The sequence below is a fragment of the Scyliorhinus torazame genome, chromosome 8 (assembly GCF_047496885.1).
Source record: "Scyliorhinus torazame isolate Kashiwa2021f chromosome 8, sScyTor2.1, whole genome shotgun sequence".
Lineage (NCBI taxonomy): Eukaryota > Metazoa > Chordata > Chondrichthyes > Carcharhiniformes > Scyliorhinidae > Scyliorhinus > Scyliorhinus torazame.
Genome location: NC_092714.1, coordinates 138,287,288 through 138,304,746, shown reverse-complemented (window position 1 = coordinate 138,304,746; position 17,459 = coordinate 138,287,288). Strand labels below are relative to the sequence as shown.

Below are 17,459 nucleotides of genomic sequence, written 5' to 3'. Positions count from 1 at the left end.
CCACTAAGGGCAATGTAGCATAGCCAATCCACCTAACCCGCACACCTTTGGACTGTGGGAGGAAACCGGAGCACCCGGAGGAAACCCACGCACACACGGGGAGGATGTGCAGACTCCGCACAGACAGTGACCCAAGCCGGAATCGAACCTGGGACCCTGGAGCTGTGAAGCATTTGTGCTATCCACAATGCTACCGTGCTGCCCCTGATGGCATAACATGGTGGAAACAGGACAGAAGATTGATTTCACGCACTCAAGCCCAAAGGTGTGGGATCTCTGCCGTTTGGAAGTAACCAAGCAACATCAGTAGTCCAGAATCAACACTGATGCTGTTGCTTCACAACTCCTTATAAACTCAAAGACCAGCAGGGAAACACATGGACAGTAAAAATCTCTCAAAACGATCCCAGAGCAGACAGTCTTCTCAAACCATTACACACAAGAGGGAATGGACAGCCTACTAAAACAACCAAGCCAAACAAAGCAGCAGGATTTGATGGAATTTACCCAAATTCCCAAGGAACAACGAATCTCAGAGAAGAAATTGCTAACAAAGCTGTTTACCAACATCCACAGCACAGACACCATTCCAAGCTAGTGGCCATTGCCAAGCCAGGGAAATTACTTGACAACCCATGCAGTTACTGCCTCATCGCCCTGCTCTCAATAAGACACAAGGTCCTGAAATGCATCCTGTTAAACAGATCATGTCCCATCCTGGAAGCAGCAATGCCCCACCATCAAGCAAGGTTTCACAAAGGCCACAACTGCTCCAAGCAGGTCCTAACACTGGCCTCACATATTGAGGCTGGCATCCATAAGGTGCGAAGAAAGGAACGCGTTTGTTGACTTATTCAATGCCTATGACACAATGTGGCACACAGGCATGCTGCTGAAACTCTCCAAAAATTATCTGCCATCTATGTGAAAATCCTGCAATTAATCAACTCCGTGATCAGCAATCAACATTTTTACATGCACCTTGGTGCTGTCCACATACAACCAACAATGGGTTCGCACAGAGCTCAGTCCTCGCTGGACCTCTTTAATATATACCAGCCTTCCTCTGGCTCTTCAAATATGCTGGTGACTTGGCCCTTGCTCAACAAGTTAAAGAACTTCTGAACTCAGAAAACATTCACCGAAGATCTATGTTCTCCAGAAGCCTACTTCAAAAGACTTCAACGAAATTCAGTCTTCCATCCTAACAACTAAGACCAGAAAGAACTTCCATGTCCAGTTTGTGGACAATCCCTCATCCATGACCCCATGTCAAAATACCTTGATCAATCTGACCATACCAGCGACATATCCAGAGGGATACGCCTTCTACTGGAAAGGAAAGACTGACAGGGATCCATGTGTCTTTGGAGTTGGTTTTTCCATCCAGAGTACAATCTTGGATGCGCTGCCGGAATTCCTTAATTGTGTAAATAGAAGACTCATGATACTTCACCTACAGCTCAGCTGTAACTAATATGCCATTGTCATCAGCACTTATGAAGATGTTAAGTAAAAGTTCTATTCTGTTGATGTCCCCACTACCATCCAAACAGAGGAGGGGGGGGGGGGGGGGGGAGGAGAATCACTCTTCTGGGGACTTTTTTTATTTTTTTTATTCTCCTCCTTTTTCACATTTTCTCCCACATTTACATCCATCAACAATAAACAATAATCAGCAAGATATGTCAGTCCCCATAATAACAACGATGCCATCTCCCCACCAACCCCCAAGTTTACATAAACAAATGACAAAAAGGAATCAGGGATTACCCGTAGTCACCCTTAATCTTACACAGCCCCCCCCCCGCCCCCAAGGTCTCCAGCTCCTCCCGTCCACTGCTTCTTGTAAAACACCTCCTCCCAACCTCGGTTCCTTCCCCCCCGGCTAGACCACTCGGACCCTGTTCTGCCAGGCTCCGATGGCCACAGCCCCTCCCCCCACCTCACTCCCGTTCACTGGCCGGCTTAAACCGGCCAGCGTGGAGGCCCCCGCCTGGGTCCCTTTCCCACTTGACCGGCCCTAGGAAAGCCCAAAGATCCCCTTTTAGCACACAAACCCCGCATATCCACCTACACCCCAAAGAACCCTCATTTAGAGTGAAAGTCCCGTCCCTTCCCTTGTCCAAATATATACCACATTGGCTCCTTTAGTCTCTACACCCGCGCGCAGTGATACAAAAAAGAAGAAAATACAGTCATGAGATTACATTGGCACATGGCCATTCCTCAATTTGTCAGCTCTGCCACAGTCCTTCTGCTTTCGCAAACTCCTCCGCTGCCTCCGCCGTTCCAAAATAAAAGTCCCTGAGCTTGTAAGTCACCCTCAGCTTCGCTGGATATACAATGCCGCACCGCACCTTGCTAATGTACAGTGCCCTCTTGACCCGGTTGAAGGCAGCCCACCTCCTTGCCAGCTCCACCGTAAAGTCCTGGTATACACGTGTACCAGCTCCAGCCCACTGCACCACCCGCTTCTGCTTGGCCCAGCTCAGGACCTTCTCCTTCACACTGTACCTACGGAAGCACAGAGTCACTGCCCTTGGCGGCTCACTCGCCTTTGGTACAGGCCTCCACGACCGATGAGCCCGATCCAGTTCATATCGGGAGGGATCCTCCCCCTCCCCCAATAGTTTTGCCAGCATCGCGGCAAAATACTCAGTCGACTTCGGCTTCGGTCCTTCAACTCCTTCGGGCAGCCCCACAATCCTCAAAATTCTGTCGCCTGGATCTGTTTTCCAGGTCTTCCATTTTTCCTCGCAGATCCTGGTTAGTGTCCATCGCCTTCCGCATCTCTTTCCCCATCGAGGCAAGTTGATCACCGTGCTGCAATAACGTCTCCTCCACTTCCTTCAGCGCCTCCCTTGCTCTCGCACCTCCGTCCTCACCGGGAAAACCGCCTCCTCCACCAGCGCACTCAAAACCTCCCTCATCTCCTTCCTCACCGTCTCCATGCATATCGCAATCTGCGCCAACTGCTTTTCAAATTCCGCAGCCATCACCTTAGTTATTTCTTCAGCCGTAAGCAGTGCGGCCTTACCTGGTGCTCCAGCCTCCATTTTCCTTGGTGACCCCGCGGTGACCTTTCCACTCCCCGACGGACCTTCAGCTGTTTTTTTTCCGGCCGTTTTTTTGCTCACCCTCGACATTTTTCTTTGTTTTTTTTTCCTCCTGTGTCTTCACTGTGCCTCCTCTGTGCCTTCTCCCTGCTTCTGCCGCCTACGTGGACCCTGGGACCGGGCTTAAAGCCCCAAAAATGCCGTTCCCGAACGGGAGCCCTCCATTGTGCGGCTGCCTCCCGCCCACCGTCACCGGAAGCCCCCCTCTTCTGGGGACTTTAACGCCAGAGCTGGATATGCCTCCGTGTCTGGACCGGAATCATTAGGAAAACCGGGTGGGAAAAGCCAGAGGATGTCCTCCTGTTGGCAAAGTATGTTCAGCATGGTCATATTACAACAGATGCCCTCTTCCACCAGAAGGACAAACTCGAAACCACATGGGAGTCAGCCTCGCTCAAAACGTTGGTACCTTCTGGATTATGACAGTTTTAAAAAAATATATTTTTATTCTCCTTTTTCATATTTTCTCCCAAATTTACACCCAAGAATAAACAATAAACAGTAACAAATGCAATGTCAATCCCCATATCAATAACAACGATCCCATCCTCCCACCAAACCCCCAAACATTAGCCCGCATGTTAACATAAACAAATGACAAAAAGGAATCAGGAATCACCCATAGTCACTATTAACACATACAGTCCCCTCCTCCCAACCCTCCCCGCCCCCCTCTAATGTTCAATGCAATCCAATTCTCAAAAGTGCATAATAATACCCATGAATTGTAGAACCCCTCCATCCTTCCCATCAGTTCAAATTTGACCTTCTCAAGAGTCAAGAATTCCAGCAGGTCCCCCCGCCACGCCATGGCACAGTGTGGACAGGTTGCTCTCCACCCTAACAGGAACCGTCTTTGGGTGATCAATGAAGCGAATACTACAACATCTGCCTCCGCACCCGTTTCCAACCCCGGCTGGTCTGACACCCCGAATATGGCCTCCCGGGGGCCCGGGTCCAGTTTCATGTGCACCACTTTAGAGGTTACCCCAAAAACCTCCTTCCAGTAATCCCCCAGCTTTGGACAGGACCAAAACATATGAACGTGGTTTGCGGGGGCCCCCCCGCAACGTCAGATACATCTTCTACCCCCTCAAAGAGCCAGCTCATCCTCGCCCTTGTAAGGTGTGCTCTATATAATATCTTCAGCTGTATCAGCCCCAACCTCGCATACGAGGTGGAGGCATTCACCCGCCGGAGCACCTCACATCAGAAATCCTCCATTCCCTCTCCCAACTTTTCCTCCCACTTTGCCTTGATCCCTTCCAGCGACACCTTCTCATCTCCAAAATAGCCTCGTAAACCGCGATACTACCCCCTTCTCCAGTCCCCCTGTCGTCAGCACCTCCTCCAGCAATGTGGAAGCCGGCTCTACTGAAAAGCTCCTTTCTGGCATAGTCTTGAACCTGCATGTATCTAAATATTTCCCCCTGCTCCAGCCTATACTTCGCTCCCAGCTCCTTCAATCCTGCAAACCGACCCCCAAGAAACAAATCTTTTAGTGTCTTAATCCCCTTCTCGTCCCATCTCTGAAAATTTCCGTCCCACTTCCCTGGCTCAAATCTATGGTTCCCCCGAATCGGCATTTCCCTTGACCCTGCCCCCAACCCAAAGTGTTTGCGAAACTGCCTCCATATTCTAAGCAAAGCTATTACTAATTGACTCCCTGAATATCTCCCCGGGGCAGTTCGAAGTGGCGCTGTTGCTAGCGCCTTTAATCCCCACCCCCGACACAAACTCTCCTCCATTCTGACCCATTTGGAATCAACCCCTCTGCCTTCTCCACATTCGCCGCCCAGTAATAATACATCAGGTTCGGAAGATCCAAACCCCCAGCCTGCCTTCCTGTCTGTAGTAGCACCTTTCTAATTCTGGCCACCTTCCTCCCCATATGAACGAGGTAATCATCCCTTCAATCTCTCTAAAAAATGCCTTTGGCAGGAAAATCAGTAGGCATTGGAAAATAAACAGGAATCGCGGCAACACATTCCTTTTAACCTCCTGTACCCAACCTGCCAATGACAGAGGGAGACCATCCCACCTTGCTAGATCAGCTTTTACCCTCCCCACCAAACTAGAAATGTTGTACCTACGGAACCCTCCCCCCCCCCCCCCCCCAATCCCGAGCAACCTGCACCCCCAGGTATCTAAAGTGAGTCCCTTCCTTACGGAATGGCAGCCCCCCCACTCATGCCCCCACCCCCAGCCGAGACACCACAAAATATTCACTCTTGTCTAGATTTAATTTGTACCCCGGGAAAGACCCAAACACCCGAAGCAGCTCCAGTATTCCCCCTATCAACACACTCGGTTCCAACATGCATAATAACAAGTCATCGGCATATAGGACACCCTTTGCTCTAGCCACACCCTCACTATCCCTTTCCATACCCCCAAACCTCTTAACGCGATGGCCAATGACTCAATCGCCAGTGCAAACAGCAGGGGGGAAAATAGGACATCCCTCCTAATGTTCGAAAAAAGCTGCCTCCCTCTCACAAACACTGTCTGATCTTTACCTATCACCTTCGGGAGGCACTCCTTTAGCCTACCTGCCAGTACCTTCACCAATATCTTTGCGTCCACGTTTAAAAGTGATATGGGCCTATTCGACCCACACTCCGTCGGATCCTTATCTTTCTTAAGTAACAGGGAAAGTTTGTGGCAACACTCCCTTCCCTATCGCCTCCTCAAGCATCCCCACCATCAGCAATACCAACTTATCTTTGAATTTTTTATAATATTCCACCAGGAACCCATCCGGCCCTGCCACCTTCCCCGACTGCATCCCCCAATCGCATCTTTTATATCCTGCTCCACTATCGCCCCTTCTAATGTAACCCTGTCCCCCTCCCCTAACCTAGGGTATTCCAGCCCATCTAGAAATTTCTGCATCTCCCGGCCTCCCCCGGGTGGCTCTGACCTGTACAACCTCTCATAGAATTCCTTAAAGACCTTGTTAATCTGATCTGGAGCTACCACAAACTTCCCTGCCCTGTCCCGCACCTGGACAATTTCCCTTGCCGCAGCCTCTCTCTGGAGCTGACCCACCTTCTTTCCATGCTCAAACTGTACCCCTTGCTCGCCTCAATTGGCGTAAAGCCTTCCTGGTAGATAGTCGGTCAAAGCTCGCCTGGAGTTCCTTCCTCTTTTCCAACTTGGCTGGGAGATTATGCCATTGTTTGAGTCACAGATATATTTGATCACTTGATCCACGAGGGGGACGAATGCCTCCTGGGTATCGACATGTTGAATCAATAATGAATATCCAACTAGCACCAAGACACTGAAGGCTCAAAGGTCCAGGAGAAAGAAGCCCTAAAGCTGTTCAACTGTAGAGGAATTCCAAATACAGCTCACAATCAATTTGGAAAATCTTCAAATATCCAACTCAATTCCAGAACAGTGAGACCAAATACAGTCAGCTGTACTAGGCTCCCCTGAGAGGAGAGTGATTGCGTGTGTGTGAGGGAGAGGTGAGTGTGTGTGTAAGAGAGAGAGAGGGGTGCATGTGTGAGAAAGAGAAAGAGAAAGAGAAAGAGAGAGAGAGAGAGAGAGAAAAAAAGAGAGAGAGGTTTTCCTATAGAGTAATTGTAATTCATTCAGCTTCTCTGAAACTCCAGGAATACAGCACCAACAGCCTTTCTGGAGCAAATACAGAGGAGGGGGTCTGGTTTAGCACAGGGCTAAATAGCTGGCTTTTAAAGCAGACCAAGGCAGGCCAGCAGCACAGTTCAATTCCCATACCAGCCTCCCCAAACAGGCGCCGGAATGTGGCGACTAGGGGCTTTTCACAGTAACTTCATTTGAAACCTACTTGTGACAATAAGTGATTTTCATTTCATTTTTTCATTTCAAGATCTTGTCCTTGTGTAGCCAGGAGCCAAACTGAAACTCTTTGGGATTCTGAAAATCATTCCCCTGGGATAGGATCCAATCGCCGCCTGTTACCAGAACTCGTACGGCCTTTTGGCCACCAGCCAACCAATCAAACCAAATCCCACCCCATCGCCCTCTCTGGTGCCGATAAGTCTGAAGCTTCTGTTCAAACTAGCAAAGTGTTCTCTCCTGTAACTTCTGAATTCTGCTGCTTGACTTAAAGATACATGTCCACTAATCATACATGGATCAAAAATAACAATGGAAAATGAAATAAAGGGAAAATAAGGGAATAAAGAGGAAAGGCCCTTAGTGTGTGTGGGTGGGAGACTTGTGTGTGTCTGATATGAGAATCAGCTTTCCAGCATCATTCTTCCCATTAAAAATGACAAACAGTATTTTTTTGGTAAGTTTTTTAAAAATCTTCTTAGTTATTACAAATTACCCACTCCTAAAGTGAATACTACTTCCAGTGGTTAGTGTTAAGTGGCCATGGGAGGGTGGCTTGGCCAGGGCACCATGTGCGAGGGCCATGTAGCTGGTGAATGCATTTTGACTGTATGTCTCTTCTTTATTCCTAATTGTTATAACCTGCCTACTGATGATTGGCTGGGGACTAATGACTATCCCATAATCCTATGGGAGTATGAACTTCCCCAATGAGGGGGGCGGAGAAACTCCTACTATAAATAAGCTGGCCAGTCCAGGAACCAGGAGGAAGGAGAAGGAGAAAGTAGCAAGGGCAGTTACTGCTACTGTTATGTATATATTGTTATAGTAAATAAACGTTATTATTTTGTATCCTTAAACTCGTGCTGGATTCTTCGGGGCCCTTACAAAACTAATATATGTATTGATATAGCTAGAAAACTCATTTACATTGGATTTCTATGTTTGCATCTATTCTGCCACAGAAAATGGGTGTTGACATTATGATAATGCTTGGGGTTCCTTGTCTCATAAAGCTTGGGAAACCCTGCTCCAGCAGAATGCATGGGTGAGCCACCATTGATGGGAGAGCTGCAACAAGCAGACAAGGTTGAAAAACAATAAAGCCTGTGACCCTGATGATATTCCGGTTGAGGTCTGCAAAGCTGATGTTCACATCCGGACCCCATGCACTCATGCTGTGGATTTTGGAAGAAAAAAACCCCCACCCTCGCCCAGGCTTCAGGAATGCACCAATTCTAATGATCTTCAAAAGAGATAAATTAAGTTGCGGAAATTCGAGGTATTTCCCTCTTGTCTATGATAAGAAAGATCCTGACACATTCTCCAACATTGTTTACTTCATATGGCTGAGGAAATCCTCCCGAAGTGTGGCTTTAGACCTTCCAGACATGGGGCGAAATTCTCCAGAAACAGCGCGATGTCCGCCGACTGGCGCCCAAAACGGTGCAAATCAGTCGGGCATCGTGCCGCCCCAAAGGTGCGGAATGCTCCGCATCGTTGGGGGCCGAGCCCCAACCTTGAGGAGCTAGGCCGGCGCCAGACGAATTTCCGCCCCGCCAGCTGCCGGAAAAGGCCTTTGGTGCCCCGCCAGCTGGCGCGGAAATGACATCTCCGGGCGACGCATGCGCGGGAGCATCAGCGGTCGCTGACGGCATTCCCGCGCATGCGCAGTGGAGAGAGTCTCTTCCGCCTCCGCCATGGTGGAGACCGTGGCGAAGGCGGAAGGAAAAGAGTGCCCCCACGGCACAGGTCCGCCCGCGGATCGGTGGGCCCCGATCGCAGGCCAGGCCACCCAGAGCCCGCCTGCGCCGCCTTGTCCCGCCGGTAAGGTAGGTGGTTTAATCTACGCCGGCGGGACAGGCATTTTAGCAGCGGGACTTCGGCCCATCCGGGCCGGAGAATCGCGGGGGGGGGGGGGGGGCGCCAACCGGCGCGGCGCGATTCCCGCCCCCGCCGAATATCCGGTGCCGGAGAATGCGGCAACCGGCGGGGTGGGATTCACGCCAGCCCCCGGCGATTCTCCGACCCGGCGGGGGGTCAGAGAATCTCGCCCCTGAAATTAAAAGTCTAATGATGACCATGAAACCACGGTCAATTGTCCTAAAAACCCAGCTGGTTCACTAATGACCTTTAGGGAAGGAAATCTGCCGTCCTTACCTGGCCTACATGTGACTCCAGGTCCACAGCAACGTGGTTGACTCTTAACTGACCCTCCATGGCAATTAGGGGTGGGCAGTAAATTCTGGCCCAGCCTGCGACGCTTACATCCCATGAACAAATTTTTTAAAAGGCACTAAATAAGCATCTGTCTTTACCAAGGAAGAAGTCATAGAAAAGTTGTTTGAGATACTGGATGGACTAAAAATTAATGAAGAGGTAATAAGGCTGAAAAGTAAAAGAAAATGCGGGGACAACTCAGCAGGTCTGGCAGTATCTGTCGAGAGAGAACAAGAGTTAATGTTTTGACTCCAATATGACTTCTTCCGTTTTAAACAAGTATCAGATTGGACTCGAAACTTCTTTGGAGCTGAGGAAGTCATATTTGACTCCAAGTGTTAACACTGTGTTTCTCTCCACAGGTACTGCCAGACCTGCCGAGTATTTCCAGCATTTTCTGGTTTTAACTCAGATTTCCAACATTCACAGTACTTTGCTTTTACGATGAAAGGGCTGGCAGTATTTAAAGTTGTCAAGTCACCAGTACCACATATGATGCATCCAAGGGTGGAAATTGCAGAGGTAATTTTCCTAAACTTCCTATCTACCCTAGTTATGCCAGAGGACTGCAGAACTGAAAATGTTACACCCTTGTTTAAATAAAAGTGAATGGACATGCACAGCAACCACATGCCAATTAGTTTAACCTTGGTAGTGGGAAAATTTTGAGAAGGCATGATTAATTTTGAGAAGACATAATTATCAGACAAGATCAATTAGGGAAAGCCACCATAGGCATGTTAAAGGCAAATCATGTTTAAACAACTTGATTTTATTTCTTAGTGAGGTAACAAAGATAGTTGATGAGGATAATACAGTTGATGTGTTGTGTATGTATTTCCAAAGGGCATTTGATAATGTGTCACATAATAAACTTGCCAGCAAAGTTGTATGTGAAGTTGACGGAGTGACAAGAAACAGAGTAGTGGTGAACAATTTGAACTAAAATAAGATTATACCACTGGTCCAGACTAGAAATGCTGCTTTTCTTGGTATATATTAATGACTTAAGCTTGGGTGCTCAGGGCACAACTTCAAAACTTGCAAAAAATACAAAACTTGGACATATTGTGAACGGAGGAGGAGGACTGGCAGACTTCAAGCTACAGACAGGCTGGTGCAATGTGATACATGGCAAATGAGATTTAATGCAGAGATTTGTGAAGTGCCATATATTGAAAGAGAGCCAATATATTAAGGCACAATTCTGAAGGGAAGGCAGGAACAGAGAGATATGGGGATATACATGCACAAATCATTGAAGGTGCCATGGGAATTTGAGAAAGTGGTTAAAAAAGCATACATGATCCTGGGCATTATAATTAGGGCGGGGCATTGAGCACAAAATTAACGAAGTTATGATGAACTTTTATAATGCTCTGGTTTGGCCTCAACTGGAACGTTGCTTCATATTCTGAAGGAAGGTTTGCTAGAGCTCTTCAATAGGGTTTAAACTAGTTTGGCAGGGGGTTGGGGACCAGAGCTACGGATCAGAGGATAGGGGAGTTGTTGAACAGGCAGAAATAGTATGCAGTGAGTCTGTGAGGAAGGATAGACAGTTGATAGGGCAAAGTTGCATTCAGTGGGATGGGTTAAAGTGTGTCTGTTTCAATGCAAGGAGTGTCAGATGAACCTAGAGCATGGATCCTAGAGCATGGATGGTTGTGGCCATTACAAAGACATAGATTTCACAGGGGCAGGAATGGTTGTTAGATGTTCCGGGGTTTAGATGTTTTTAAGAAGAATAGTGGAGGAGGTAAAAGAGGAGGGGGAGTGACACTGTTAATTTCGAGTGCATACAGCTGCAGAAAAGGAGGTAGTCGAGGAGGGTTTGTCCATTGAGTCAGTATGGGTGGAAGTCGGAATCAAGAAAGGAGCAGTCACTTTATTGGGAGTTTTCTATAGACCCCCCAATAGCAGCAGAGAGATGGAGGAACAGATTGGGTGGCAGATCTTGGAAAGGTGCAGAAGTAACAGAGTTGTTGTCATGGGTGACTTCAACTTCCCTAATATTGACTGGAACCTCCTTACTGCAAATGGTTTGGATGGAGTAGATTTTGTCAGGTGTGTACAGGAACGATTCCTGACTCAATATGTAGATAGGCCGACTAGGGGAGAGGCCATATTGGATTTGGTGCTTGGCAACGCATCAGGCCAGGTGTCAGATGGCTCGGTGGGACAGCATTTTGATGACAGTGACCACAACTCCTTGACCTTTACCATAGTCATGGAAAGGGATAGGAACAGAAAGTATGGGAAGGTATTTAATTGGGGGAGGGGAAATTATACTGCTATTAGACAGGAGCTGAGGAGCATAAATTGGGAACAGTTGTTCTCAGGGAAATGCACAACAGTAATCTGGGGGTTGTTTAAGGAGCACTTGCTGCGAGTGCTGGATAGTTTTGTCCCACTGAGACAAGGAAGGAATGGTAAGGTGAAGGAGCCTGGGGTGACAAGAGAAGTGGAGCTTCTAGTCAAGAGGAAGAAGGAAGCTTACGTAAGGTTGAGGAAGCAAGGTTCTGGCACGGCTCTAGAGGGTTACAAGGTAGCCAGGAAGGAACTAAAAAATGGAGAGCTAGAAGGGGGCATGAAAAAGCCCTGGCCGGAAGGATTAGGGTAAACCCCAAGCCGTTCTACATTTATGTCTCACTTATGTGAGAAGTAAGAGCATAATCAGAGTGAGAGTAGGGCTGATCAGGGATAGTGTAGGGAACTTGTGCCTAGAGTCTGAGGAGGTAGGGGAGGCCGTAAATGAATACTTTGCTTCAGTATTCACTAGAGAGAGGGACTTTGTTGCTCATGAGAACAGCGTTAATAGGCTCAAACAGGTTGACATTAAGAAGGAGGATGTGCTTGAAGAAGACAGCGAGGGGTAGAGGTTGGAAAGTATTCCGCCTAGAGGTCGGTGACCAGTGGTGCCCCGCAGTGATCTGTTATGGGACCTCTGCTCTTTGTGGTTTTTATAAATGACTTGGATGAGGAAGTGGAAGGGTGGGTTAGTAAGTTTGGCGATGACACGAAGGTTGGTGGAGTTGTAGATAGTGTTGAGGGCAGGTTACAGCAGGACACTGACAGGATGCAAAGCTGGGCTGAGAAGTGGCAAATGGAGTTCAACCTAGATAAATGTGAAGTGGTTCATTTTGGATGGTCGAATTTGAATGCTGAATACAGGGTTAAAGGCAGGATTCTTGGAAATGTGGAGGAAAAGAGGGATCTTGGGGTCCACGTACATAGATCCCTCAAAGTTGCCACCCAGGTTGATAGGGTTGTTAAGAAGGCGTATGGTGTGTTGGCTTTCATTAACAGGGGGATTGAGTTTAAGAGCCCTGAGGTTTTCCTGCAGCTTTATAAAACCCTGGTTAGACCACACTTGGAATATTGTGTCCAGTTCTGGTCGCCTCATTATCGGAAGGATGCGGATACTTTGGCGAGGGTGGAGAGGAGATTTACCAGGATGCTGCCTGGACTGGGGGGCATGTCTTATGAAAAAAGGTTGAGGAAGCTAGGGCTTTTCTCACTGGAGCGAAGAAGGAAGAGAGAGGACATGATAGAGGTGTACAAGGTGATGAGAGGCATGGATAGAGTGGATAGCCAGAGACTTTTCCCGAGGGCGGAAATGGCTGTCACGAGGGGACATAATTTTAAGGTGATTGGAGGAAGGTTTAGGGGAGCTGTCAGAGGTAGGTTCTTTACATAGAGAGTGGTGGGTGCGTGGAATGCACTGCCAGCAGAGGTGGTGGAGTCAGAGTCATTAGGGGCATTTAAGTGACTCTTAGACAGGCACATGGACAGCAGTAAATTGAAGGGGTGTAGGTTAGGTTGATCTTAGATTAGGATAAATGGCCGGCACAACATTGTGGGCAGAAGGGCCTGTACTGTGCTATACTGTTCTATGTTCTGGGCATCACACTTTTGTTATGAAATCATTCCTTCTGAGTCTGTGTGTACTATGATAACTTGCTATCCGCGGAGATTGTAATATTTAAGGTACAGGATATTCCACTGCTGGTTACATTTGTTCCTGCTAATGACAAGGGCCGGACCCATCATGGGAGTGTTTTGATAGGTCACTAGATCAGATTTAAGAGTCAGTGAACTGCAATTTGAGTCAATTTGAATGAGAAAAGAAGTGTCACAGGGAGAAGTCTCAAAAGGAAGCCCCAGGTAAGGAGCAAAGATTGGGGACAGAGGCAGATCTCAGTTAGATTTTTTAAAAAGGAGCACAGAAACAGGCTCTGAATTGTAGGGAAGTCTGCAGCTCGCAGTTCTTATGTGAAATGGGCACAGAAGAAGCCCTGAACACCCAAGAAGACAGCAAACGTTGGTGACTCTTGTGTTGCTGGCTGTTGAGGCAAAGGTACCATTTTGGAGCAGCGGTCTGCTGCTTGGTGCGACTGATGAAATTAAATAGTACATGTAAATTGGATGTTTGAGTGTACTCAGAAATCCAGCGAATGTAATCTCGGAAGGAGAAATTGAAACCCTATGAGGTTTCAATTGAAGCCAGAGAGAGAGAGAGAGAGAGAGAGACTGACTAACATCTGGGTCGGTTATTGAGAAATCCATGGACTCTGTTTTAGTCCCAATTGTTGTTTATTGTGTAGTGTGTCCGACTACTGTTTGCCTGTTAATTCACATGTTCCACATAGTTAATCTGAACACTAGTTAATCTGAATACTAGAGTACGAGGTAGATATTGTAAATTGGTTTATTTTTATGAACTTGTACAGTAAAATTTATTTTTGTTTTGTTCCATACCCGTGGAATCCTGTGGCTTTATTCACTTAGTAAGCATCTTGAATCCCAAAGTTTGGTAGCTGCAAACAAAACATTATTGATCCCTAACCAGATCTCAAGCACAATCGGGGTCTGGCCAAGGATTGTAACATAAATTCAGGACAAATACAACTGCTGCTACCCGCTGAGGTTAAGGTTGATAGGATTTCCACAGTGAATTGACCGTGCCGATTGAAAAGCAGAATAGCTTTGGAAATTGCCAAGCCTTTTCTGAACAGGAACGGTTTGTCTGGCGGCGTTGGGACTGTTGCCGTGCCGCTGGCATTGGGACAAAGGTATTCTGCTTGATGCGGTCAAAGACCTGGAATTGTGCTTGCAAGCTGATGCATGAGTATATTTGAAAATACAGGGGGCGGGATTCACCCAGCCCGGGGCTGGGCCGGAGGATCCCCGCGAACGGGCCACGCCACCTCGACGCCGGCATGCGATTCTCCTCAGAGCAGAGAATCGGCGCCAGTGGTTGGCGCGGCAGCAGTCGCGGGCCGCTCAGTTCTAACCTGCTCTGGGCCGACGGGACCTCGGCGTTGAAGGGTCAGGTGGCGGGCGGCCTGTGGCCGGGGGGGGGGGGTCCAACACTGGGGGGGGGGGGGGGCCCTCCTCCGATGTGGCCCGGCCCGCGATCAGGGCCGGCCTCTGTGGGTGGGGGCCTCCTTTCCTACGCGCCGGCCCCTGCACCATGTTGCGTCGGGGCCGGCGCGTTGAAGGAGGCCACTGCGCATGCGCGCGTTGGCGCCGGTGCAACTGCGCATGCACAGATCCCGTGGCACACAGTTCACACCGGGTTCGGCAGCTGGAGTGGCACAAACCGCTCCAGCGCCATGCTGGTCCCCTGTAGGGGCCAGAATTAGTCCTGGGACTAACGCAACGGCGTTTACGACGACGTGGACACTCTGCCGCGGGATTGGAGAATTCCGCCCAGGAAATCGTAATCTATAGAAGAAAAGATTGAAACCCTGTGAGATGGGCCATCGTTGAAGCGATTTTTGGAGTTTTAGATTCGAAGGCAAGATCTTCAAAGGTGACTATTCAAAACACTTGTGAGACAGACGGAGTTTCAGTGAGAATGGTTCACTCAGTGGGACTAACATTTGGGTGGGTTTTGAGAAAACCAATAGACACTGTTTTGGTCCCATTTGTTGTTTATTGTGTTGAGTGGTGTGTCCAACCACAGTTTATCTGTTAATTCACATGTTCTATTTTCAGGGTAAGTATGAGATCTAAGGTTAGAGTAGAAAATATATATTCTAAATCGTTTTATCTTTCTGAACTTGTAAAGTTTATTTTTGTTTGTTCAAAACCTATGGAATCCTGTGAATTTATTTACTCAATAAGCATCTTGAATTTCAAACTTTGTCTACTTTAAACAAAACATTATTGGTCGCTAACTGGATCTCACCCATAATCTGGCATCTGGTCAAGGATCGTAACACATTAGGAAGGATGTGAAGACAATGGTTCCAGGGAGGAAGGACATTTGTTACATGCATAGAAAGAGAAGCTGGGGTTCTCCTAAGAAAGAAGGTTGAAAGGAGATTTGGTAGAGCTGTGTAAGTAACGAGGAATCCAGTCAGAGTAGAAAGAGAGAATCTGTTGCCAGAAGGGTCGAGAACCAGAGGACACCAATTTAAAGTGAACCAAAGAACCCATGGCAGTAAGAGGAAAATTATTTTCACACTGTGAATGATTACAATCTAGAATACATTACCAGAGAATACAAGGCAGGCAGCTACAACTGGGGGCTTTCAAAAGGAATTGGATAGAAAAGGTTTGGAGGCTAGAGAGAAAGAGTGGTGGAATGGGACTAGCCGACCTGCCCTTGCGGACATCAGGCATAGACACAAAGGTGACTGAATGGTATTCTTCTGTGCTGTAACCATTCTATGATCCTGTACATAAATCAGCTTAGTTGTTTACAGCTATCATCTTACTGGAGAGTTCATCAGTCTGTGTTCCAAACAAGATAGGAGAACGCACATGGTGAATGCATGAGATCACAGTATCCAGATTACACAACACATCTTACGGTTACAGTCCTCAGCTCATAATATAATTTAACTGCACCCTGAGCAGTAAAAGTGTTCTCCAGATCACTGGGGATGCGAGGTGCACTTATGGAGTGACCCGTGATGCTGCACTCACAAAAACTCGTGGAGACCCAAAATTTATCACGTGCACAATATAGTAGAAGGATGCCGTTTGGTCACCTTTGAGCATGAGCAGCTTGGCTCGCCCACTTCCGCGCTTTAGGTTGCATTCCCTTAAAATCGTTTTGCTTTAACAGTTTCTTTAGGGCCTGTTTTTTTTTCAATTAGCATTGCCAATTTCAGTTTTATGCCGTTTCTGGCCCCAACCATCTTCCCAATCACCCCTGCACTGCATTCTGGGCCATATTCTGATGCCAGAGTTGCCACTGCATTCTCCAGAGGCTGTGAAAAGTGAGGCCAGAGATCCGGATGGAGGAGTGCAGGGATGGGCCAGTCACCCCCAGCCCTATCGGCAGTTTCCCTGATAGGAGAGTGAGAAAGACTGACAGATACAAAATAGGAAAGGAGTTAGAGACAGTAGGAAGTGAGAGTGAGGGAGACAGACAGTGGGAAAGGACAGTGAAAGAGACAAACGGAGTGGAAAAGGGGAGAGAGAGAGAGAGACTGACAGACAGACAGATTGGGAAAGGAGACACTTAGAGTGGGAAAGCAACTAAAGTGTTGATCTAGGGCAGCGCGGTGGCGCTGTGGTTAGCACTGCTGCCTCACGGCACCACGGGCCTGGGGTCAATCTCTCTTAACTTTGCCCATGGACCTTGAACCTAGGCACCCTGGGAAAGAGCACCTGCCCATCCACACCCCTCAATCTTGTAGACCTCTATCAGGTCACCCCTAAACCTCTGTTGTTCTAATGAAAACATAGACCATACAGTGCAGAAGGAGGAGGCAAGCATTCCGTATGCTTTCTTCACTACCCTGTCCACTTGTGTTGCCACTTTCAAACATCTGTGGACCTGCACAGCCAGATCTCTCTGACTTTCAATATTCCTGTGAGTTTTGCCATTCACGATATATTTCTCCTCTATGTTAGACCTACCAAAATGCATTACCTCACATTTGTCCGGATTAAACTCCATTTGCCATTTTTCTGCCCAAGTCTCCAACCTATGTCCTGCTGTATCTTCTGACAATCCTCAACACAATCTGCCACTCCACCAACCGTGGTGTCATCCGCAAACTTACTAAATCAGCCCAGCTACATTTTTCTCCTTATCGTTTATGTATACTCCAAACAACAGAGGCCCAAGATCAGATCCCTGTGGAACACCACTAGTCACAACCTTTCATTCAGAAAAACACTCTTCTACTGCAACCCTTTGCCTTCTGTGACCAAGCCAGTTCTGTATCCATCTTGCCACCTCACCTCTGATCCCGTGCCAGGTCACCTTTTGTACCAGTCTGCCATGAGGCACCTTGTCAAAAGGCTTTACTGAAGTCCATGTAAACAACA

The 17,459-nt window shown here is 47.9% G+C and overlaps 1 protein-coding gene across 7 annotated transcripts in view; it reads right to left on the bottom strand.

Annotated features, from left to right (window-relative positions):
* The window catches only part of LOC140428147 (RCC1 and BTB domain-containing protein 2-like), a 352,551-nt gene that overhangs the window by 311,916 nt on the left and 23,176 nt on the right, over positions 1-17,459 (bottom strand). The window lies entirely within an intron of this gene.